The sequence below is a fragment of the Oncorhynchus gorbuscha genome, linkage group LG13 (assembly GCF_021184085.1).
Source record: "Oncorhynchus gorbuscha isolate QuinsamMale2020 ecotype Even-year linkage group LG13, OgorEven_v1.0, whole genome shotgun sequence".
NCBI classification, from domain to species: domain Eukaryota; kingdom Metazoa; phylum Chordata; class Actinopteri; order Salmoniformes; family Salmonidae; genus Oncorhynchus; species Oncorhynchus gorbuscha.
The window spans coordinates 27,697,756-27,723,159 of record NC_060185.1 but is presented as its reverse complement, the minus strand read 5'-3'; the positions used below and the strand labels follow the sequence as shown (position 1 = coordinate 27,723,159).

Here is a 25,404-nt window from a genome sequence, read left to right as displayed (position 1 = left end):
GAAGGCCTATCCACCACCATGGATTCTTCAGGAGCACCAATCGAACCATCAACCCTTTTAACAGCAGCTGCATATTATTATTATTATATATTAAATGCTCTGGACAGCCCTGACTTTGGCCACCTCATTCTCTTCCACCCTTGTTAGGCATTCCAAAGACGTGGCTTCATGGTTCCCACCACAATTGCAAAAGGTCACATTTTCAACACTTTTAAAACACATGATAACAGTATTTTCCACAACTTGAACATCTCGGCTTCTCCCTTCAGCAAAAACTTTAAAATGTCCAAAAGCTTTACAATAATCACACTGCATTGGTCTTGGAACAAATGCTATGACTCTGTAGTTTGTATTTCTCAACTGCACTTGAGTAGGAAGTTTGTTTAAAAAAACTAAAGAACAGATACAGATATATATATATATATATGTATATATATATATACAGTGGGGCAAAAAAGTATTTAGTCAGCCACCAATTGTGCAAGTTCTCCCACTTAAAAAGATGAGAGAGGCCTGTAATTTTCATCATAGGTACACTTCAACTATGACAGACAAAATGAGAAGAAACAAATCCAGAAAATCACATTGTAGGATTTTTTATGAATTTATTTGCAAATTATGGTGGAAAATAAGTATTTGGTCAATAACAAAAGTTTATCTCAATACTTTGTTATATACCCTTTGTTGGCAATGACAGAGGTCAAATGTTTTCTGTAAGTCTTCACAAGGTTTTCACACACTTTTGCTGGTATTTTGGCCCATTCCTCCATGCAGATCTCCTCTAGAGCAGTGATGTTTTTTAGGCTGTTGCTGGGCAACACAGACGTTCAACTCCCTCCAAAGATTTTCTATGGGGTTGAGATCTGGAGACTGGCTAGGCCACTCCAGGACCTTGAAATGTTTCTTACGAAGCCACTCCTTTGTTGCCCGGGCGGTGTGTTTGGGATCATTGTCATGCTGAAATACCCAGCCACATTTCATCTTCAATGCCCTTGCTGATGGAAGGAGGTTTTCCCTCAAAATCTCACGATACATGGCCCCATTCATTCTTTCCTTTACACGGATCAGTCGTCCTGGTCCCTTTGCAGAAAAACAGCCCCAAAGCATGATTTTTCCACCCCCATGCTTCACAGTAGGTATGGTGTTCTTTGGATGCAACTCAGCATTCTTTGTCCTCCCAACATGACGAGTTGAATTTTATTAAAAAAGTTATATTTTGGTTTCATCTGACCATATGACATTCTCCCAATCTTCTTCTGGATCATCCAAATGCTCTCTAGCAAACTTCAGATGGGCCTGGACATGTACTGGCTTAAGCAGGGGGACACGTCTGGCACTGCATGATTTGAGTCCCTGGCGGTGTAGTGTGTTACTGATGGTAGGCTTTGTTACTTTGGTCCCAGCTCTCTGCAGGTCATTCACTAGGTCCCCCCGTGTGGTTCTGGGATTTTTGCTCACCGTTCTTGTGATCATTTTGACCCCACAGGGTGAGATCTTGCGTTGAGCCCCAGATCGAGGGAGATTATCAGTGGTCTTGTATGTATTCCATTTCCTAATAATTGCTCCCACAGTTGATTTCTTCAAACCAAGCTGCTTACCTATTGCAGATTCAGCCTTCCCAGCCTGGTGCAGGTCTACAATTTTGTTTCTGGTGTCCTTTGACAGCTCTTTGGTCTTGGCCATAGTGGAGTTTGGAGTGTGACTGTTTGAGGTTGTGGACAGGTGTTTTTTACTGATAACAAGTTCAAACAGGTGCCATTAAATACAGGTAACGAGTGGAGGACAGAGGAGCCTCTTAAAGAAGAAGTTACAGGTCTGTGAGAGCCAGAAATCTTGCTTGTTTGTAGGTGACCAAATACTTATTTTCCACCATAATTTGCTAATAAATTCATTAATGATCTTACAATGTGATTTTCCAGATTTTGTTTCTCATTTTGTCTGTCATAGTTGAAGTGTACCTTTGATGAAAATTACAGGCCTCTCTCATCTTTTTAAGTAGGAGAACTTGCACAATTGGTGGCTGACCAAATACTTTTTTTCCCACTGTATATATTTGTGTGTACAGGACCAGTCAGAAGTTTGGACACACCTACTCATTCAAGGGTTTTTCTTTATTTTTTACTATTTTTTACGATATAGAATAATAGTGAAGACATCAAAACTATAAAATAACACATATGGAATCATGTAGTAAACAACAAAATGTTAGACAAATCAAAATATATTTTATATTTTGCAGTCTTCAAAGTAGCCACCCTTTGCACACATGGCATTCTCTCAACCAGCTTCATGAGGTAGTCACCTTGACTGCATCCACTTTTCCCATTACCTTCTTCACCATCCTCGTGACTTCAAAAGAGTTTCCCAAATGAACATCCTTATCCAAAAACGTACTCCAACAAGCAATGATTCATCAGCCTCATTTTCCACAACAATTTGAGCCCTTTTTGTTCCATTCTTGGACTTCACTGTTGTCCACTCATCTTTCTCACTAACTGTACTTGATGGGCTTTCAGCCTCAAACAACACTTCTGCTTCTGCAATCTCTGAACACCCTCCCCACTGGCTCTTTTCTTCTTCTTCTTCTTCTTAGATGGGCTTAAGATGGCGGTTGGCATCCAATGTTAATGGTGCATTACCACCACCAGCTGGATGGGTATTGAATAAGAAACAAAAAAAACATTGCGGCAAAGGAGGAAAACATCATACAAAATACAAATTTAAACACGTCAACTAACAAAACCCATCCCACTTCTTCAATCACAGTCCACTCCAAAATACATCCCAACACAGGCTCAGGGGGAACATTCATCAACAGGATTTATGCATGGCCTCGGCTGTGAAATCAGGAAGGGCCCAAAAAACGTTCAGCTGCATTCACAATGATTCCAATTTTCTTAGACTTCTTCTCCATAGCATTTCACCATACCTCGGTTGATGAGAAACATTCACTGGTTGTTGTGGTTGTTCTATTACCATTGTTCCTTCCTTCCACACCGCCTCCAGATAGAAGACACGCTGGACGCTCCTTACCCTTGCCACCTCATTCTCCTAACAGGGCACTCCAGGAATTCAGGCGCATTTTCACCTCTGCAATTGCAACATTTCACTTCATCCGGCATACTATACTCGTCCCTTCTGCACACACTTGACACATGACCAAATATTTTACTTCTATGACACCGAAGGGTCTGGTGTGCACATAAGCTCTTACAGGGTATCTCTTGAATCCTAGCTTTATATGAGAAGGGATAGGCTCTTCATCAAATAACACTAGCATGGATGGAGTTCATTTCTTTTCTCCATCCTTCATTCCTCTTGAGGTGAAAGACCTTAATGATAATCTATGACCTCATGCTGTTGCATTGATTGCTGAGCGCTAATGGCATTTTAGATATGTTACTCTGTGTCACTGGTAGTCAATTAGAGAGGGAGACCATGCTAATTACTCACACTACTGATAAGGCGTTTTGTTGCCGTCCATAAACTTTTCCCAGACCTGCAATTGTGTGCATCTGTTATATTAAGCAAACCTACGTTTACTACCACCACCCTGGAGACAGAGGCATTCATGTTTCTGAGATTCTGTACAAGCACCATTCTGAAACTATGAGACCGACCTATGTTGCACAGTATTCTTAGAGTAATTTATTGGGACAGGATCCATATGAGAGCAAAAAGCATTTTCCTCTAATGGAAGAGGTTTCAGCTCTCTCATAGGCTCATAGCCACAGCCTGAGAAAGGGCACAGAAAATGTATGATGTAAATATAGGACGCTGTATGACCAGGGGGGTGTCAGAGGGAAGTTGATGTATAAAACGATTAAGATAAGGGTTAATGGTGCTTTCAAGACAACTGGGAACTCGGGTGGGGAAAAAAACTAAATAGAATCATGACGTCAGTTATCTACAGGTCGGAAAGTCAGCGCTCTAGAAAGATTTTCCGACTTGGAATTCTGAGTTATGATCGTTTTCCCAGTCGGAACTTTTTTTTTCAGATTTCCCTTTTTTTCAGATTTCCCAGTTGTTTTGAACTCACGGAAGTCGAAAATGTCCCAATTACCTGCTCCCAGTTGTTTTGAACACGGCATAAGGTTGGGTTAGGTAAGGGTTATGATCGAAGCTCGTTTTATCCTGAGTTCGCAGTGGTTTGAAGGGAGTGAGGTCGGAAGTCTGAGATGTCCGATTTCCCTGTTGTTCTGAACGCGGGATTAGGGTACGGAGAGACATACCAAGGATCCTTCTCTGGGACTCCCAGCCAGTGTGTATATAGGACAGAGTTTAGTTTAAAGTTTATAGTGTTCCCAAACCTTGTTCTCTTAATCCTTTACACATTACACTGAAGTTTTAAGAAGTACTTTAGATGCTTGTGAGCCTGAGGACACCTACTTCTGCTTCCGGAACATCTTGCAGACCACCTGAACTACATTTAGCATCATCTGCTGGATACTGGTCAACTATACTGAACGAAAATGTAAACGCAACATTCAACAATTGTGTGGAAGACATATTTCAGTTGAAGGCATTCAGCCGTACAACTGACTAGGTATCCCCCTTTCCCTAACACAACTAGCATGATGAGGCAGCATGGCAAGCTAATGAGCTACAGTGTATTACATACAGTATATTACATCCCAGGGTATGCTACACCATCAATAGAAGCCATCATTTGTGATACTGGGTCCTTGCAAAGCAATTTATCGAGATTGTTATTGTTATAGATTCTAGTTTTGGAAATAGAAAACTGTATGGAGATCAAATGTTTCATTGATGAGAAAATGTGCAGAATGTCAGCCAAAATCTATCTCGCTCCATCTTCTACCACTGCCGGCCACTGGGCTTCTTCTCACCAACATATTTCAGATCAGGTGAAATATCTATCTCATTGTTCTGTGGTAATAGTGTGCGAGTGGCCAACACACAAACAATGGTGAGAGTCCACCATCTACTGGTAATTATGAGAATTGCATCCACAGGGGGTGGGCCAACGGTTACCAAGACACAGGTCCTACTACTGTAAAAACACAACAGCATTCTGGACAAAAATACTAAAGAAATCTGCATTAAATCAGTCAATTCCATTAGTACTGCTTGAGGAAATATGAAAGCAGAACCAACCCAGAACACATAAAAAGCTATTGCAAGCCCTGCTGTTAGCTCTAGCTCTGCAGGTGCTCCATAGAATTGGGACGGGCACTGCTCACCATGGAAGTGTTCACAGGAGGCAACTCTCTCAGGAAAAGTAGAGAATAATAAGGAGGTCTACAGGTGCAGTCTTGTGAGATATGGATGAACACTTCAAAGAGGAGAACATACAGCTTGAAAATGAGCAATGAGAAGACCACTGTTGGCCAAATAATCAGTCATCATACCTCAGGCAGACCTACAACTGCTCTTCAATTTGTTTCGACCAACAGGACCAAAGTAAACAGTTAGGGTATGATGATCCAAATTGTATTATTAATATGTACTTGTAGACCATGAAAACTGAATCTAAAAGCAAACCGTATCGTATTATCCAAAACAGTCCGAAAATTAACCGTAGAACAATCATTTAATGAGCCTAGGTAGTATGGTAACGCAAGACTAGCATGTTTGTGACTATATAGCCAGAGACATATAGAGATCTGTCACACACTTGTCGTAACGATGGTCAGTATCTCAGAATTAGACAATCAATATATCTGGTCTCAAAGGCACCACTGAATAGAGCCAGGGAAAAATCACTATACATTTACATTCTTCTCTTTATTGCAATGCTAAAAATAACAACTGTCCCTATAATCCCACAGCGTTGTGATTCCAGAACTGATGACTAAGTGCATTGGGTCATCATTGAAAAAGAAAAGAGGCATACAAGTATCACTGTGCTTACGTATAAGATCAAATATTATATAATCTAACGTAATCAAATACAAAATGCCAGTGCGGCAGATTGTCAGACCCATATTCAAGGCAGGTGTCTTCCAATCCCTTTCCTTACAACAACCAAAACATTATGAATAGTACATAGTGACTCAACTCAAAGCAAAACAGAAAATATTATAATATTCAAATTTTTCTTTAAAAATTCAAATATTTTTTTATTTATTTCACCAGGTAAGCCAGTTGAGAACAAGTTCTCGTTTACAACTGCGACCTGGCTAAGATAAAGCGAAGCAGTGCGGCAAAAAACAACAACACAGAGTTACACATGGAATAAACAAATGTACAGTCAATAACACAATAGAAAGTCTATTTGCAGGGTGTACAAATAAAGTGAGATTAGGGAGGTAAGGCAATAAATACACCGTAGTGGCAAAATAATTACACTTTCGCAAATAAACACTGGAGTGATAGATGTGCAGAAAAGGAATGAGCAAGTAGAGATACTGAGGTGCAAAGGAGCAAAAAATATATAGAAATAAATCAAATAGATAACAATATGGGGATGAGGTAGTTGGATGGGCTATGTACAGGTGCAACGATCTATAAGCTGAACTGATAGCTGATGTTTTAAGTTAGTGAGGGAGATATGAGTCTCTAGCTTCAGCGATTTTTGCAATTTGTTCCAGTCATTGGCAGCAGAGAACTGGAAGGAAAGGCGGCCAACGGAGGAATTGCCTTTGGAGGTGACCAGTGAAATATACCTGCTGGAGCGTGTTCTATAAGGTTAGGGTTAACCTAGCAAAGACTTATAGATGACCTGGAGCCAGTGGGTTTGGCAACGATTATGAAGCGATGGCCTGCCAACGAGAGCATACAGGTCGCAGTGGTGAGTAGTATATGGGGCTTTGGTGACAAAAAGGATGGCACTGTGATAGACTGCATCCAATTTGCTGTGTAGATTGTTGGGGGCTATTTTGTAAATTACATCGCCAAAGTCAAGGATCGGTAGGATATACAGTTTTACGAGGGTATGTTTGGCAGCATGAGTGAAGGATGCTTTGTTGTCGATTCTAGATTTAAGTTTGGATTGGAGATGCTTAATATGAGTCTGGAACTGTCCAGAGTAGTGATGCTAAGTGGGCGGGCAGGTGCGGCCAGCGATCGGTTAAAAAGCATGCATTTAGTTTTACTAGCGTTTAAGAGCAGTTGGAGGCCACGGAAGGAGTTGTATGGTGTTGAAGCCCGTCTGGAGGTTAGTTAACAGTGTCCAAAGAAGGGCCAGAAGTATACAGAATGGTGTCATTCTGCGTAGAGGTGGATCAGAGAATCACCAGCCGCAAGAGCATATACAGAGAAAATAATCGGCCTGAGAATTGAACCCTGTGGCACCGCCAGAGGTCCGGACAACAGACCCTCGGATTTGACATACTGAACTCTATCTGAGAAGTAGTTGGTGAACCAGGCGAGGCGGTCATTTGAGAAACCAAGGCTGTTGAGTCTGCCGAGAAGAATGCAGTTGACAGAGTCGAAAGCCTTGGCCAGGTCGGTAAATGCGGCTGCACAATATTGTCTTTTGAGGATGCCGATTATGATATCGTTTAGGACCTTGAGCGTGGCTGAGGTGCACCCATGACCAGCTCGGAAACCAGATTGATTGCATAGCAGAGAAGGTACGGTACGATTCGAAATGGTCGGTGGTGATCTGTTTGTTAACTTGGCTTTCGAAGACCTTAGAAAGTCAGGGTAGGATAGATATAGGTCTGTAACAGTTTGGGTCTAGAGTGTCTCTCCCTTTGAAGAGGGGGATGACTGTGGCAGCTTTTCAATCTTTGGGGGATCTCAGATGATACGAATGAGAGGTTGAACAGGCTAGTAATAGGGGTTGCAACAATTGCGGCAGATAATTTAGAGAGGGTCCAGATTGTCTAGCCCAGATGATTTGTAGGGGTCCAGATTTTGCAGCTCTTTCAGAACATCAGCTTTCTGGATTTGGATGAAGGAGAAATGGGGAGGCTTGGGCAAGTTGCTGTGGGAGGGCGCAGAGCTGTTGACTGGGGTAGGGGTAGCCAGGTGGAAAGCAAGGCCAGCCGTAGAAAAAGGCTTATTGAAATTCTCAATAATAGTGGATTTATCAGTGGTGACAGTGTTTCCTAGCCTTAGTGCAGTGGGCAGCTGGGAGGAGGTGCTCTTATTCTCAATGGACTTTACAGTGTCCCAGGATGCAAATGTCTGTTTTAAAAAGCTAGCCTTTGCTTTCCTAACTGCTTGTGTATATTGGTTCCTAACTTCCAGGAAAAGTTGCATATCGCAGGGGCTATTCAATGCTAATGCAGTATGCCACAGGATGTTTTTGTGCTGGTCAAGGGCAGTCAGGTCTGGAGTGAACCAAAGGCTATATCTGTTCCTGGTTCTATTTTTTTTGAATGGGGCATGTTTATTTAAGATGGTGAGGAAAGCACTTTTAAAGAATAACCAGGCATCCTCTGACGGAATGAGGTCAATATCTTTCCAGGATACCCGAGCTAGATTAGAAAGGCCTGCTCACTGAAGTGTTTTAGAGAGCGTTTGACCGCGGACCCATTACAGACGCAGGCAATGAGGCAGTGGTCGCTGAGATCCTGTTTGAAGACAGCAGAGGTGTATATAGAGGGCAGGTTGGTCAGGATGATATCTGTGAGGGTGCCCGAGTTTAAGGGTTTGGGGTTGTACTTGGTAGATTCCATGATTATTTGGGTGAGATTGAGGGCATCTCGCTTAGATTGTAGGATGGCTGGAGTGTTAATAATTAAGCATATCCCGGTTCAGGTCACCTAACAGTACAAACTCTGAAGATAAACAGGGGGCAATTCATTCATATATGGTGTCCAGGGCGCAGATGGGGTCTGTAACAAGCAGCAACAGTGAGAGACTTCTCTGGAAAGATAGTTTCTACTTTTAAAAATCCAACTGTTTGGGCAGACATGGATAGCATGACAGAACTCTGCAGGCCGTCTGTGCAGTAGATTGCAACTCCACCCCCTTCGGCAGTTCTATCTCAGTGGAAAAGTTATAGTTGGGGATGGAAATTTCAGAATTTTTGGTGGCCTTCCTAAGCCAGGATTCAGACACGGCTTGGTCATCAGGGTTGGCAGTGTGTGAAAGCAGTGATTTTTTTCATTTTTTCAGGGAGGCTTCTAACATGCATGAAACCAAGGCAAATGTAAGGTGGACTTCAATTTGCATGATCAGAATAATGCAGGATTCCTTAAAATATAAATAGAATATATGAAATAGTATGAGCAGTGTAATAAAATGTTATAATTTATTCAAGATTATAATGACCACTACTCAAATGGTAAAATATGATAACATCTTCCAGTTTAAATTCCTTGCTTTTTTATAGAGCACTCCTACTGCATAAAATTAACTTTTGAATCAACATCTTGTATTTGTGTATCCATTCTATTGATTGATGTATATTATTGTATTTATTACCTTGATGTTAAACCTATAAATCCTCCTGTGGCTTGTAGCTTAGTGTATGATGCATTTTCATAAATATTTTTACATTTTACTAGGCAAATCAGTTCAGAACAAATTCGTATTTACAATTACAGCCTAGGAACAGTGGGATAACAGCGTTATTCAGGGGCAGAACAACATATTTTTTACCTTGTCAGCTCTGGGATTCGATCTAGCAACGTTTCGGTTACTGCCCCAACGCTCTAACCACTAGGCTACCTGCCAACAAATATCCCTTATGAAGGACATTTCATTCCAAAATTCACTTTTTTCGTTTTTTGAAATAAATGACCAGTTTCAAGATAGAGTTCAGTATATCAATAGGCTATCCGAAGTCAATATACATTAATTGGTTAAACGTGTATATAGCAAGGATCAAAAGGCTGATAAAAGGTTGAGAAATTAGTTCCTGAATTGTTGAGGTTCCCAGAAGTCACACTTTCCTTCTTCACCTGCAAAATGCAGCAGTTGTACTGTTCAACAGCACGTGAACAGATTTGGGTTTCTAGGCAAGGTGGGAAGGTTTTAGGACCCACAGGTCCAGACAGAGACCCCAGAGGTTGTGGCCTGTCTGTCTGAGCTATTCTACACAGAGATGGAACCCTCTCTGAAGTTGGTCTTCCCTATGAGAACATTGAGTAGTGTGGCTCTCCCCTCTCGGGTCTCCTTACCACATACAACTATGTGGTAATCTAGAGAAGGGGAGAACAGAGACAGCATGTTGGATGTGTAACATGACATCCAAAGACATGACATGGGCTAACAGAGACCTTGCATGTGTGAGTATAGGCACTAGAGATCCCCAGTATGGTGGCACTGGGGGTACAGTAGGCCAACATATAAAGACCTGTGAAGGCCAGGCCACAGGCCACGTTGCTGCCCAGGATGGGAACCTGCTCCCTGGAGATCTGGCTCCAACAGGCATCGTTCCCCACCAGAGCAATTACTGGCGTCTGGGAGAGAGAGGGACAAAGCAGATTAACTGGTCTGAATGCATGATTAGTTAGTTGATAGGTTGGTCTGAATGGTGAATTGGTTATTACTGTACCCTGTGTCTGGTAAAAGTGTCCAATTCTGCAACACTGTATCCCAGGGATCCATTGCCATAGATAATCCACACCTCAATGAGAACCTTAGTCAGCCAAACTCAGCTAAAAATGGTGTTTCATAACATGAATAAACCGAAAAACATAAACCCGTATAAAACAGTGACGGATAAGGCCTGCTTGGTATTCTACTGTACCTCTGACTCAGGCCGACACAGCTTGGCCCCCAGAGCAAACCCTCCTCCAACACCAAGGGTTCCAAATGCTCCTGTTAGAATGACCAACAACATCAGGTAATCATCCATTAAGATATCAAGAATGTCACGTGTTCAAATTAAATAAACAAGTCCTATTTGTTTTATTGTACATGTTAATACCCCTCTTACTCAAATGACCACAATCCTATAACACATTTCCAAAAATATTGTCTATTTGTATTTAACACTGTCCACTGAGGATCTTGACCTGGATCCAGCCAGCGGAGTGGGCCCCTTGGTCTCATGATTTATGCAGTACTGCCCACGAAGTCGCCCCCATCCGCCACTATGATGCTGTCGTCAGCCATCAACTCATCCATACGGTGCAGGACACTCAGGGGGTTCAGGTGGCAGTCCGTCTTTGAGCCTCTGTGGCCAGTCCTCGGGACATTTGTGGCCCATGAGGCATTTGGAGAGACGGAGTAGGAAGGAGCCTGCATCTCCTAAAAGTCAAACAGACATTTTTGTCTCCACAAGATCAAATAGCCAAACAGGAAGTGGCAGTGTTTTGTGAAAGCAATTAAGACTGATTGGACAATTCAGACAACAGTACCAACCCTGAATGGCCACATTGGGCTTCCAGAACATGTCAGAGTTCTTCAGAAGTTGAGTCTTATCTCTGTTGACAGCAATGAGCTTGCTGCGCCTGTTCAGCACTCTGCCGTAGCTTAATCGGAAGTCACATACAGTTCCTACAACACATACCACCATTGTGAGACAGCCTCAAAGACAATAGAAATTGATGAAATGATTGTGGTGACTGTCTTGTTAGACTTCAGTGCAGCTATTGACATTATTGATCATAGTCTGCTGCTGGAAAAACGTATGTGTTATGGCTTTACACCCCCTGCTATAATGTGGATAGAGTTACTTGTCTAACAGAACACAGAGGGTGTTCTTTAATGGAAACCTCAAATATAATTCAGTTAGAATCAGGAACAGGGGAGCTGTTTATGCCCCTTGCTTTTTTACTAACGACATGCCACTGACTGAGTAAAGCCAGAGTGTCTATAGATGACTCAACACTCAACACGTCAGCTACAACAGCGACTGAAATGACTGAAACACTCAACAAAGAACTGCAGTTAGTTTCAGAGTGGGTGGGAAGGAATATGTTAGCCCTAAATATTTCTAAAACTAAAATCATTGTATTTGGAACAAAACACTCACTAAACCTCGACTAAATATTGTAATAAATAATGTGGAAATTGAGCAAGTTTAGATTTTATTAGGATGACTAAACTGCTTGGAGTACACCTGGATTGCAAACTGTCATGGTCAAAACATATTGATGCAGTAGTAGCTAAGATGGGGAGAAGTCTGTCTATAATAAAGCGATGCTCTGCCTCCTTAACAACACTATCAACAACGCAGGTTCTACAGGCCCTAGTCTTGTCACACCTGGACTACTGTTCAGTCGTGTGGTCAGGTGCCACAAAAAAGGACCTAAGAAAATTGCAATTGGCTTAGAACAGGGCAGCACTGCTGGCCCTTGGATGTACACAGAGAACTAATATAATTCATATGCATGTCAATCTCTCCTGGCTGAAAGTGGAGGAGATTTACTTCATCACTACTTTTATTCATGAGAGGTATTGACATGTTGAATGCACTGAGCTGTCTGTCTAAACTACTGGCACACAGCTCGGACACCCAACGATACCCCACCAGAGGTCTCTTCACAGTCCCCAAGTCCAGAACAGACTATTGGAGGCACACAGTACTACATAGAGCTATGACTACATGGAACTCTATTCCACAAGTAACTGACGCAAGTAGGAATAAAAATAAAAAAAACTTTATGGAACAGCTAGGACTGTGAAGCAACACAAACATTGGCACAGACACATGCATACACACTATAAATACACATGGATTTAGTACTCTAGATATGTGGTAGTGTTGGAGTAGGGGCCTGAGGGAACACAGTGTGTTGTGAAATCTGTTCATGTATCATTTTTCAAATTGTATAAACTGCCTTAATTTAGCTGAACACCAGGAAGAGTAGCTGCTGCTTTGGTAGCAGCTAATGGGGATCCATAATAAATACAAACAACTGTATGGAGACAAGATTTACAGATGGCAGTTTGTGTTTCATCTGCTAACAGCACAAGGTCTGCGTCCATTAGGGCACTTTTCCTGTTCTGTCTGATGTGCAAGGGACTGTTCCTACCCAGCATGCCACGGGACATTCCCCCCAGAAAGCAAGGGATACCCAGGGACTCCAGGGCTACCCTATAACAGGAAAAAATATATGGATATATATGTGGTTGTTGAAATACCTATATATGTGGTTGTTGAAATACCTGATGTCGTCTGTAGGTGTTGGAGGTAGGGTCGCCTGGCTCCCCAGTAGGATAACAGGCTTCTTGGCTCTCCTCACCAGCTCTATACACTTTTGTACCTGATGTCAGATCACTAGAGGTTGAGCCACAAGGGTTACATAAAAAACATGCATTCATGTCTATTGGAAATCTGTAACTGGCTAGTACGAACTGACGGCTTCTACCAAATTAAGCCTTTCTCACTGTTGTTAGAGAATGACTGAGGGTTAGAGTTAGTCTTGCCTGATCGTCTGTGGCCTGAGGGATGTGCACAGGGAGAGGTGAAACATCTCTGGTTTCCCAGGCCCCAGCAAACAAGTTCTTTAGGTGATTGTGGAGGTACCTTATGGAAAAACATATACAGTATCTGTTACTTTCACAAATCACTAGGGATGTGTGAAAGCATGGACCAGCACAATCCTTCTGATCACTTACCAAGTGACAACTTTCCCCATTAGTCCCTTGGGAGGGTTTTTCACTCCGAACTCTTTGGACACCAGGTGGAAGGGGTAGAGTGTGTCAATGGGGAACTCTATGAACACAGGTCCTGGAGTTCCAGACTGGGCGATGGCCAGGGCCTTCCTCATCGTGGGGACGATCTCCCTCACACTCCTCACCGAGGCGCAGAACTTACACAGCGGCTTGAACAGGGACATTTGGTCAATGTCCTGCAGCGCTCCTCTACCCTGCACAACAGTTCTCAAAGAGGTCAAACCTCCACAATGGATAGGGAGAATCAATATGTATTGTGCTCACCCAGTCACACAACTCTACAGTGCAGGATTATGGACATTGTTGAGTCTAACTTGCTATTGCTGCGCAGCCTTAGTGTTAACGTTAGTACTAGGGTACCCCCATGCTGCTACACCAGTAAAAGGCCTGACTTTCACCTGAAGTAGTGTTGCAGCAGCTCCCCCTATGAGAAGCAGTGGAGACTCGGCCATCTGAGCGTTCTTCACTGCTGTGACTGTGTTAGTCAGGCCTGGGCCAGCAGTCACTGCAGCTACACCTACAGTGCCTGTTGGAGGGAGAATCAATGACAGTGTCAATGCTACAGTATGAACACATGAGTAGACTAGTGTCCTAAGCAAATGAAACCCGTTCCGAACGGTTCAGGTGGAGATGGACAACTGTAATGCAAGGTATTTGTGATAACATAGTAGGTAATGTACCGTACTACTTCACCTGAGAGCCTAGCTACAGCATCAGCTGCAAAGACAGCAGTAGCCTCATGCCTGGTGTCCACGATGAGAATGCCCAGCTTCTCGCAGGCCACCAAGATGGGCGAGATGTGCCCCCCCACCAGGGTGAAGACAAACTTAACCCCATGGGCACGCAGAACCTCTGCCACACTCTCCCCACCATGGCGAGGGCTCGGAGTCTCAGTCTTGGGGAAGAATTAGAGGACTCAGGTAAAGGACTGAACAGGCAGATCTCAAATCAGGGTCAAGGACAGGGTATAATTTCTTTTAAATAACTGCAAAGTTCTGTCGGAAACTAGAAAAGGCCTATTGGTTATCTATAGATCACTATCTTGTATTTAGAAATGAACTGCATATTGTCCTTGTAGACCTAATGCTCCTTATGTAGCCTATTGTATAACTTCTGAAGAACCTGCACTGTGTCATGGCCTTTGTGTTAGATAGCCACCAGGCAGTTCAAAGTTCTCTCACATACAGTAGGGTTACCTTTCACCTACTATATGAGTAACTGAGTCATATGTTGGTTCACTTTGGCTTGGTGAAGAAGCAAGTGAGTAAAATAGCACTGTAGTGGGTATGAACAAGGTGTTTTGCTTCTGAGAATACCAGGCTGCACGCGAGTTTCACAGTTGAGACAGCAAGTGAGCAGGCCGACACCAAATTAGAATGTAACATTGTTTACACAGAAGTGAATTACTTATCTTATGAAGAAACAACTGATACAGTAAACCAAGTTTATACGCTACAAATACTAGTCCTCCGAAGGTAAAACAAACAGAGCACCCCAGCGCAATGGCAATCTCCATTTCCAAACGAAATGTGTCAAAATAATGAAGCGAGTCCTAAAATAAAGCAGTATCCGTTTTGTGGATCGAATAAATCTCCAGTTTAGACTGCTGTTCATCCAATGCACAACCTAGTAGCAGTAAAATTTATAAACATGCATTTCACATGCACAATTTACTAGGCTACTGTGCAAGAAATGCGTGGAAAACCAGACTCCACCCGTTCGTGCAATGAAGCTAACCATCGAATTTCAAATTGAAATGACCGATGATCGCTATTGCTCAACGTTGTAACAAATTTCCGCAAATGTCGCAAAATTACAATTGACAGTCAATAACGCAATGGTGCGCAACTACCGGAATCGTGAATAAGAACAGCGAGGAAGACCCGAAGCGAGAGGGATAACTGGGCCCGAAATCTGTCCTCTCCAGCAGGTGGCGTTTTCTATTATTTTTCGCTCACCAAGAGTTTTTGAATGTAGGTCAATGAGTGTCGAATTTCGTTGTCAAAAAATTGCATGGCTTATTTGATCGAATATAAATTCCGTAATGATATGGTTGTTAATGGTGTACTGATATAAGTAGGACACGTGACATCCCAGCAACTTTGAGGAAAAACACTTTATATCGGAGTTGTGCCAGGTCATAACTAGTTACCACAGCCACAAAGTCATAAAGCACGCCCATTTCTACAATGTATCTTCTTAAAATGTGATTTTAAACCTATCCCTAATCTTACATTTTTACGAAATAACCATTTTGACTACAACACAGATTAAACAAGTAAGAAAAATGAAATAGTAACACAATAAAATAACAACAAGACTATAAAGGAGTACCATACTGAGTCAATGTGCAGGGGCATGAGGTAGTTGAGGTAATTGAGATAATGTGCATGTAAACGCAGCAAAAAAAGAAACGTCCTCTCATTGTCAACTGCGTTTATTTTCATTAAACTTAACATGTGTACATTTTTGTATGAACATAACAAGATTCAACAAGAGACATAAACCGAACAAGTTCCACAGACATGTGACTAACATAAATGGAATAATGTGTCCCTGAACAAAGGGGGGTAAAAATCAAAAGTAACAGTCAGTATCTGGTGTGGCCACCAGCTGCATTAAGTACTGAAGTGCATCTCCTCATCGTGGACTGCACCATATTTGCCAGTTCTTGCCGTGAGATGTTACCCCACTCTTCCACCAAGGCACCTGCAAGTTCCCAGACATTTTTAGGGGAAATGGCTTTAGCCCTCACCCTCCGATCCAACAGGTCCCAGACATGCTCAATGGGATTCAGATCCGGGCTCTTCGCTGGCCATGGCAGAACACTGACATTCCTGTCTTGCAGGAAATCACGCACAGAACGAGCAGTATGGCTGGTGGCATTGTCATGCTGGAGGGTCATGTCAGGATGAGCCTGCAGGAAGGGTACCACATGAGGGAGGAGGATGTCTTCCCTGTAACGCACATCGTTGAGATTGCCTGCCAAAACTCCATTCCACCAAAACAGGCAGAAATTTCAGGAGGTATTTTCAGACAGCTCGTACACTAAAAGGGCATTATGTTCATTTTCACAATTTCGCAGTATTATTCCAACCTCAGTGTGTAAATATATATATAACATTTAGGATCTTGAATACAAGACATGCGTCGGTGTATTGCACAAGATTTTCCCAACTCAAGAGCTCATGCTTTCTAAGGATGTGACAATGATGATGGCTATTGGGCTTCCTATCAAGCACTTTGAGAGCCTGTTTGTAGACAGACTGAATAGGTTTTAATGTTGTACAGCAAGCTTGGGCCCAACTAGTCAAGCAGTATGTTAAGTGGGGGAGTATCATAGAATTGAAGTATAGTTTTGCTACCTCTGTAGTCAAACAATTTCGTATCAATCGGAAATTAGCTAGGTTGAATTTGGTTATTTGAATTACCTTTTTCACATGCTTTTTAAAAGAGAGGTTGGAATCAAGTATGATGCCAAGGTACTTAAAATCGGATACCACCTGGAGCTTCTCCCCTGACACATAGACATCTGGCTCAGTAGCATCTGTTGCCCTCTTTGTGAAGAACATGCAAACAGTTTTAGAAGACAACTTTATTAGTACAAATGATGTATTGTCATACAGTGTGGACCTTTTACTGTAGTAAATTCATGCCATGTCACTGTTTCTGTCTGTAATCACCAGGGCTCAGTCTCTAAAATTTGTCTTGGAGTTCAGAAGGCCTCTGCTGTTGATGGTGGTCTCATATTGAGTGTAGCCATAGGACTGACCATTGTTATTGTTCTCCATGTTGACAGGCCCCTCTGACTTCAAGGGCTTGATGATGGAAAAATGTCAATGTGGTGCATTCAATTAAATATCAACATCAACCCTTGAGTATTGCCAACTTGCCAAGCAGGCCAGGTCACAACTGACAGTATGCTACTTGACCCCTAGTTTACCTTGTCAGTAAAATGCAGGCTCTCCCACAGTGACAGATGCTTCTGAATGATGACAGGCTCATACACTCTCCTGGCCTGGAGAGAGGGAGCCTCAGGAAGCTTCTCATCTGAGACACACAGATACACTCCAAGCTAGACAATTTCACAAATTAAATTATGGTGCCTGTTATTTTCCAAAACGCAAATAGTATTGTATGAGAATGTTTGAAAGAGAAAGCTTACTGTGAAACTGGCTGAATAAATTCCTTAAGAGCTGATACTTGGTGGTGTAATCTCCAGCCTCGGATAACGGAGCATCATAATAAAATAAAAAAGATGACAACATTTTTCTTGGCAAGGAAATTTAAATTTGGGAAATGTCAGTACATGAAACTGGTTGAATAGCTTCCAACTTGAGGTTTGTAGGTGCCAAGGTTCCCCACAGCTCCATTCATGAAGCCAAAGCTGGTTCCACCATGGAACATATAGAGGTTGATGGATACACCTGGCTCCAGTATCTGTGACACCACAGCCAACATGTCTACCAGAGGAGACATCTCCCGCATATTCAAATATCTACCAGAGGAGAATCAATGCTAGACGGTCACCACATACAGTACTTAGCGTGATGGATGGATGGTCCACTGTGGCTCAGTTGGTAGAGCATGGCACTTGCAATGCCAGGATTGTGGGTTCAATTCTGATGGGGCAACAGTACAAATGAAAATGTGTGCACTCACTACTATTTTATTTAACTAGGCAAGTCAGTTAATAACAAATTCTTATTTACATCAACAGCCCAGGAACAGTGAGTTAACTGCCTTGTTCAGGGGAGGAGCGACAGATTTTTACCTTGTCAGCTCAAGGATTTGATCTAGCAACCTTTCAGTTACTGGCCCAATGCTCTAACCACTAGCCTACCTGCCACCCCAGTCGCTTTGGGTGAGTGTCTGCTAAATGTCTAAAATGTAAATAATAGATTAACTTTAAGCATTGATATAACTAGGGGTTATATGACATGATTTTCATCTCGTTTGTAATGTAGTGATTTGGAGGGAAACATACCCTCTGCTGGTAACGCATGGTGAGATTCACTCCAGACATCGGACCACCCAAACCAGCACTCCATTACATGCAGAGGTTTCTGGGGCTACAGTAAGGGCAAAGTCACACTTAGTCTTTGGACCACTATGTTTTCACAGATGCAAGACAAAATAGAAGAAAACACAGACTCATTGGCACTATACCTGCATGTACGCTAAATATTATATGGTTCCGTTGGCCAGTCTTTGAAGGTTTACCATCTTGTGAACTTAAGAGAGGAAGGGTCAAGAAAAGAAACGTAGCCCCTCCCCGGTGTCTGATATCAGTAGGAGTTCATTGATCCCTCTGGATGATAGAGCTGGCCAAAGGAGATACTGTTTCACTACACATTTAGAGGTCACTGCAAAAGTCTATACTGGGCATATAATATAATGCAGATAGTGAGAAACAGTACAGTGTCACATTACCTCCTTCATAAAAGGCATGTATCGTTCATCCTTTGCATATGAGCCGTACTCATTCTCCACTTGAACTGCAATGATGGGGCCTCCCTCCTCAAACTATGAACCTCCCTACGAACAGATACCAGGACTTGATGGCTTGGATAATAAGGTCACTTATTTACCTACTTGTAGATGCTTAACTATTGGAATGAGTTTGTCAAGGAAAGGCTTCTCTGATTCTATGAAGACAGAGTAGGTTGTTCTCAACTTCATGTTTCTATCATGGAACAGCCAACCGAAAGGAAAAAAATGTTATAAGGAGGTCTCATTGAACATTTCACATGTTGGCTTGGGTAACATTGGACTAACCCCTGCTACAAATGTAAAGGCTTAAAGTAATGGAAACAACCTGGGCAGCACTCCTAAGTCCCACTCAGCACAGATGTAGGGTCCTGGATGCAAAATCACCAAGAGCCCCAACTCTGCTGCTAGGCTGATGTATGGTGCATTTGGAAAGTATTCAGACCCCTTAACTTATTCTAAAATTGATTCAATTAAATGTTTTCCTCATCAATCTACACACAATACCCAATAATGACGAAGCAAAAACAGGTTTTTAGAAATGTTAGCAAATGTATCCTTGAGATGTTTCTACAACTTGATTGGACATGATTTGGAAAGGCACACACCACAGTGCATGTCAGCGCAAAAACCAAGTCATGAAGTCAAAGGAATTGTCCATAGAACTCAGAGACAGGATTGTGTTGAGGCACAGATCTAGGGAAGGGTACCAAAACATTTCTGCAGCATTGAAGGTCCCCAAGAACACATGGGCCCCCATCAATTTTTAAATGGAAGAAGTTTAGAACCACCAAGGCTCATCCTAGAGCTCATCCAAACTTAGCAATCGGGAGAGAAGGGCCTTGGTCAGGGAGGTGACCAAGAACCCGATGGTCACTCTGACAGAGCTCCAGAGTTCCTCTGCGGAGATGGGAGAACCTTCCAGAAGGACAACCATCTCTGCAGTTTTCCACCAATCAGGCCTTTATAATGGAGTGGCCAGACGGAAGCCACTCCTCAGTAAAAGGCATATGATGGAGTTTGCCAAAAGGCGCCTAAAGGACTCTCAAACCATGAGAAACAAGATTCTCTGGTCTGATGAAACCAAAATTTAACTCTTTGGCCTGAATGCCAAGCGTCACATCTGAAGGCATCTGCACGTCGCTCCAACGGGTAGTATAACTTTTTCATTATATTTCATTATATCACAACGGTTTGATCTGTCTTATCTTAGCAATTTCTTCTCAGCTAGCTACATAGCCGTCTTTGTATCAAAGATAATTGCGTAATTATCATAATTTCGCCGTCCTAACGTAGTCCTCACTAGCCAGCTAGCTAACGTCCACTGATTAGCTGCACTGAGAAACTATTACACTCAACTGAACGACTTGATTAGTTTAGTGTTAGCTACCTACATAGCTGTCTTTGCTGTCTTCGTATCATCGTATCATCGTATCCAAGATAATTGTGTTGTTTAGGTTTAGAGTGTGTAGTCTTAGAGTGATTATCTTAATTTACCGAGGTTAGCTAGCCAGCTATTTGTCGTCCTTAACGTAGGTGACTCTGCTAGCTAGCCAACTCTGCTAGCTAGCCAACAGCTAGCCAACGTCTTCTGTATAGAACTCAACTACCCGGTCGCATTCACAGGTTGTATCACATTTTCACTTCATTTCATTACAGTACAACGGTTTGATTTGTTTGATCGTAGCTAGCTACTTAGCTAGCTACATAGCCGTCTTTGTATCAAAGATAATTGTGTAGTCTAGAGCGATTTTCTAGGTTCGCTAGCCATCTATTGTCGTTCTTTTAACGCAACGTAACGTAAACAACACTGCTAGCTAGCCTGCTAGCCCCCGAATAGCAACACTGCAGAAACTATTACACTCAACGGAACGACTTGATTAGTGTAGTGTCAACAACGCACCCACTGCCAGCTGGCCTACTTCAGCAGTACTGTATCATTTTAATCATTTTAGTCAATAAGATTCTTGCTACGTAGCTTAACCTTCTGAACATTCGAGACGTGTAGTCCACTTGTCATTCCAATCTCCTTTGCATTAGCGTAGCCTCTTCTGTAGCCTGTCAACTATGTGTCTGTTTATCCCTGTTCTCTCCTCTCTGCACAGACCATACAAACGCTCCACACCGCGTGGCCGCGCCACCCTACTCTGGTGGTCCCAGCGCGCACGACCCACGTGGAGTTCCAGGTCTCCGGTAGCCTCTGGAACTGCCAATCTGCGGTCAACAAGGCAGAGTTCATCTCAGCCTATGCCTCCCTCCAGTCCCTCGACTTCTTGGCACTGACGGAAACATGGATCACCACAGACAACACTGCTACTCCTACTGCTCTCTCTTCGTCCGCCCACGTGTTCTCGCACACCCGAGAGCGTCTGGTCAGCGGGGTGGTGGCACCGGGATCCTCGTCTCTCCCAAGTGGTCATTCTCTCTTTCTCCCCTTACCCATCTGTCTATCGCCTCCTTTGAATTCCATGCTGTCACAGTTACTAGCCCTTTCAAGCTTAACATCCTTATCATTTATCGCCCTCCAGGTTCCCTCGGAGAGTTCATCAATGAGCTTGATGCCTTGATAAGCTCCTTTCCTGAGGACGGCTCACCTCTCACAGTTCTGGGCGACTTTAACCTCCCCACGTCTACCTTTGACTCTTTCCTCTCTGCCTCCTTCTTTCCACTCCTCTCCTCTTTTGACCTCACCCTCTCACCTTCCCCCCTACTCACAAGGCAGGCAATACGCTCGACCTCATCTTTACTAGATGCTGTTCTTCCACTAACCTCACTGCAACTCCCTCCAAGTCTCCGACCACTGCCTTGTATCCTTTTCCCTCTCGCTCTCATCCAACACCTCCCACACTGCCCCTACTCGGATGGTATCGCGCCGTCCCAACCTTCGCTCTCTCTCCCCCGCTACTCTCTCCTCTTCCATCCTATCATCTCTTCCCTCCGCTCAAACCTTCTCCCACCTATCTCCTGATTCTGCCTCCTCAACCCTCCTCTCCTCCCTCTCTGCATCCCTTGACTCTCTATGTCCCCTATCCTCCAGGCCGGCTCGGTCCTCCCCTCCCGCTCCGTGGCTCGATGACTCATTGCGAGCTCACAGAACAGGGCTCCGGGCAGCCGAGCGGAAATGGAGGAAAACTCGCCTCCCTGCGGACCTGGCATCCTTTCACTCCCTCCTCTCTACATTTTCCTCCTCTGTCTCTGCTGCTAAAGCCACTTTCTACCACGCTAAATTCCAAGCATCTGCCTCTAACCCTAGGAAGCTCTTTGCCACCTTCTCCTCCCTCCTGAATCCTCCGCCCCCCCCCCCCTCCTCCCTCTCTGCAGATGACTTCGTCAACCATTTTGAAAAGAAGGTCGACGACATCCGATCCTCGTTTGCTAAGTCAAACGACACCGCTGGTTCTGCTCACACTGCCCTACCCTGTGCTCTGACCTCTTTCTCCCCTCTCTCTCCAGATGAAATCTCGCGTCTTGTGACGGCCGGCCGCCCAACAACCTGCCCGCTTGACCCTATCCCCTCCTCTCTTCTCCAGACCATTTCCGGAGACCTTCTCCCTTACCTCACCTCGCTCATCAACTCATCCCTGACCGTTGGCTACGTCCCTTCCGTCTTCAAGAGAGCGAGAGTTGCACCCCTTCTGAAAAAACCTACACTCGATCCCTCCGATGTCAACAATTACAGACCAGTATCCCTTCTTTCTTTTCTCTCCAAAACTCTTGAACGTGCCGTCCTTGGCCAGCTCTCCCGCTATCTCTCTCTGAATGACCTTCTTGATCCAAATCAGTCAGGTTTCAAGACTAGTCATTCAACTGAGACTGCTCTCCTCTGTATCACGGAGGCGCTCCGCACTGCTAAAGCTAACTCTCTCTCCTCTGCTCTCATCCTTCTAGATCTATCGGCTGCCTTCGATACTGTGAACCATCAGATCCTCCTCTCCACCCTCTCCGAGTTGGGCATCTCCGGCGCGGCCCACGCTTGGTTGCGTCCTACCTGACAGGTCGCTCCTACCAGGTGGCGTGGCGAGAATCTGTCTCCTCACCACGCGCTCTCACCACTGGTGTCCCCCAGGGCTCTGTTCTTGGCCCTCTCCTATTCTCGCTATACACCAAGTCACTTGGCTCTGTCATAACCTCACATGGTCTCTCTTATCATTGCTATGCAGACGACACACAATTAATCTTCTCCTTTCCCCCTTCTGATGACCAGGTGGCGAATCGCATCTCTGCATGTCTGGCAGACATATCAGTGTGGATGACGGATCACCACCTCAAGCTGAACCTCGGCAAGACGGAGCTGCTCTTCCTCCCGGGGAAGGACTGCCCGTTCCATGATCTCGCCATCACGGTCGACAACTCCATTGTGTCCTCCTCCCAGAGCGCCAAGAACCTTGGCGTGATCCTGTACAACACCCTGTCGTTCTCAACTAACATCAAGGCGGTGGCCCGTTCCTGTAGGTTCATGCGCTACAACATCCGCAGAGTACGACCCTGCCTCACACAGGAAGCGGCGCAGGTCCTAATCCAGGCACTTGTCATCTCCCGTCTGGATTACTGCAACTCGCTGTTGGCTGGGCTCCCTGCCTGTGCCATTAAACCCCTTCAACTCATCCAGAACGCCGCAGCCCGTCTGGTGTTCAACCTTCCCAAGTTCTCTCACGTCACCCCGCTCCTCCGTTCTCTCCACTGGCTTCCAGTTGAAGCTCGCATCCGCTACAAGACCATGGTGCTTGCCTACGGAGCTGTGAGGGGAACGGCACCTCAGTACCTCCAGGCTCTGATCAGGCCCTACACCCAAACAAGGGCACTGCGTTCATCCACCTCTGGCCTGCTCGCCTCCCTACCACTGAGGAAGTACAGCTCCCGCTCAGCCCAGTCAAAACTGTTCGCTGCCCTGGCCCCCCAATGGTGGAACAAACTCCCTCACGACGCCAGGACAGCGGAGTCAATCACCACCTTCCGGAGACACCTGAAACCCCACCTCTTTAAGGAATACCTAGGATAGGTTAAGTAATCCCTCTCACCCCACCCCCCCTAAGTTTTAGATGCACTATTGTTAAGTGACTGTCCCACTGGATGTCATAAGGTGAAATGCACCAATTTGTAAGTCGCTCTGGATAAGAGCGTCTGCTAAATGACTTAAATGTAAATGTAAATGTAACCTGGCACCATCACTACAGTGAAGCATGGTGTGAAGCATGGTGGTGGCAGCATGAGGGAAGGATGAACAGACCAAAGTACAGAGATATCTTTGATGAAAACCTGCTCCAGAGCACCCAGGCGAAGGTTCACCTTACAACAGGACAACAACCCTAAGCACACAGCCAAGACAACAGGAGTGGCTTCGGGACAAGTCTCTGAATGTCCTTGATTGGCCCAGCCAGAGCCCGGACTTGAACCCGATCGAACATCTCTGGAGAGACCTGAAAATAGCTGTGCAGTGATGCTCCCTATCCAACCTGACAGAGCTTGAGAGGATCTGCAGAAAATAATGGGAAACCCTCTTTGGAGGGATGAAAGAAAGAGTGATAAAAGAGTGATAGCTGCCATTGCTGCACTGCTATCACAAATGTTCCAACTCTAGGGACATAGACCAAGAAAATCACTTTGAGACATCATCACCCCAAGTGATCCCGACCAAAACGCGGGCTCATGGACTATATTTGAGCAATATAAATATCTTGGAACTATAATTTAATCAAACCTCTTCTGGACTGCAAACATACAACAGATATACAAAAACGGCAACAAGGACTGTATTTCCTGAGGTGATTAAATACATATCTGGTCAATAAAAGAATAACAACCATATTCTATATATCCTTTGATCTGAGTGTTCTCACTTTCTGTTTCCAAGCCTGGTACAATCAGCTAACCATGCAAATAAAAACCAACTGCATAAAATAGTACAAGTGTCAACCAACATCAGTGGAGTTCATCTCAAAGACATGGAAGCGCTGTTCTTGGAGAGTAGTAAGGGCAGGAGCGAGAATTGCCACCGACCTGACACCCACTCAACCAAGAGAACCAGCTCCTACTATCAGGCCGCCGATACTGAGTCCATCTTTACAAAACCGCCAGAGCCCAGCAACCATTCATTCCCACCAGCATAAATCAATCCATCTCCACCCGTCCTAAAATGTCCGAACTTAATTACGGACTGTATCCACATGTGTTGTCTGTTGTAGTTATTGCTGGGATTTATGTATTTATGCACCTATTGGTGTTCCCCTGCGGTTGTTTGTTGAGATGCATGACACATTTCCTGAAAGGGGCACACAATAAAACAAGTTTTAAATTATAGACCGTATAACATAGTACAATATAAAGGTTGAAGCTGACAAACGACGTCAGAAATAATAGCGTCATTTATCAAATAGTTGGGCTGGGCAAGACCGTGGTGGCTACAGTCCAGCGTGTGTTATGCGTGTG

General features: G+C 44.0%; 1 long non-coding RNA gene and 1 pseudogene across 1 annotated transcript; both read right to left on the bottom strand.

Moving 5' to 3' along the window:
• Positions 1 to 9,521: 9,521 nt before the first annotated feature.
• Positions 9,522 to 15,418, bottom strand: LOC123992647 (annotated as a pseudogene).
• Positions 15,419 to 16,992: 1,574 nt separating this feature from the next.
• Positions 16,993 to 25,239, bottom strand: LOC123992649. Its single transcript, XR_006831285.1, has 5 exons — positions 25,190 to 25,239; positions 18,922 to 19,026; positions 18,658 to 18,812; positions 18,476 to 18,560; positions 16,993 to 18,110 (listed from the first exon to the last, which is right to left on the bottom strand). It is a non-coding gene; the product is annotated as an uncharacterized LOC123992649 (long non-coding RNA).
• Between the last annotated feature and the right edge of the window lie 165 nt (positions 25,240 to 25,404).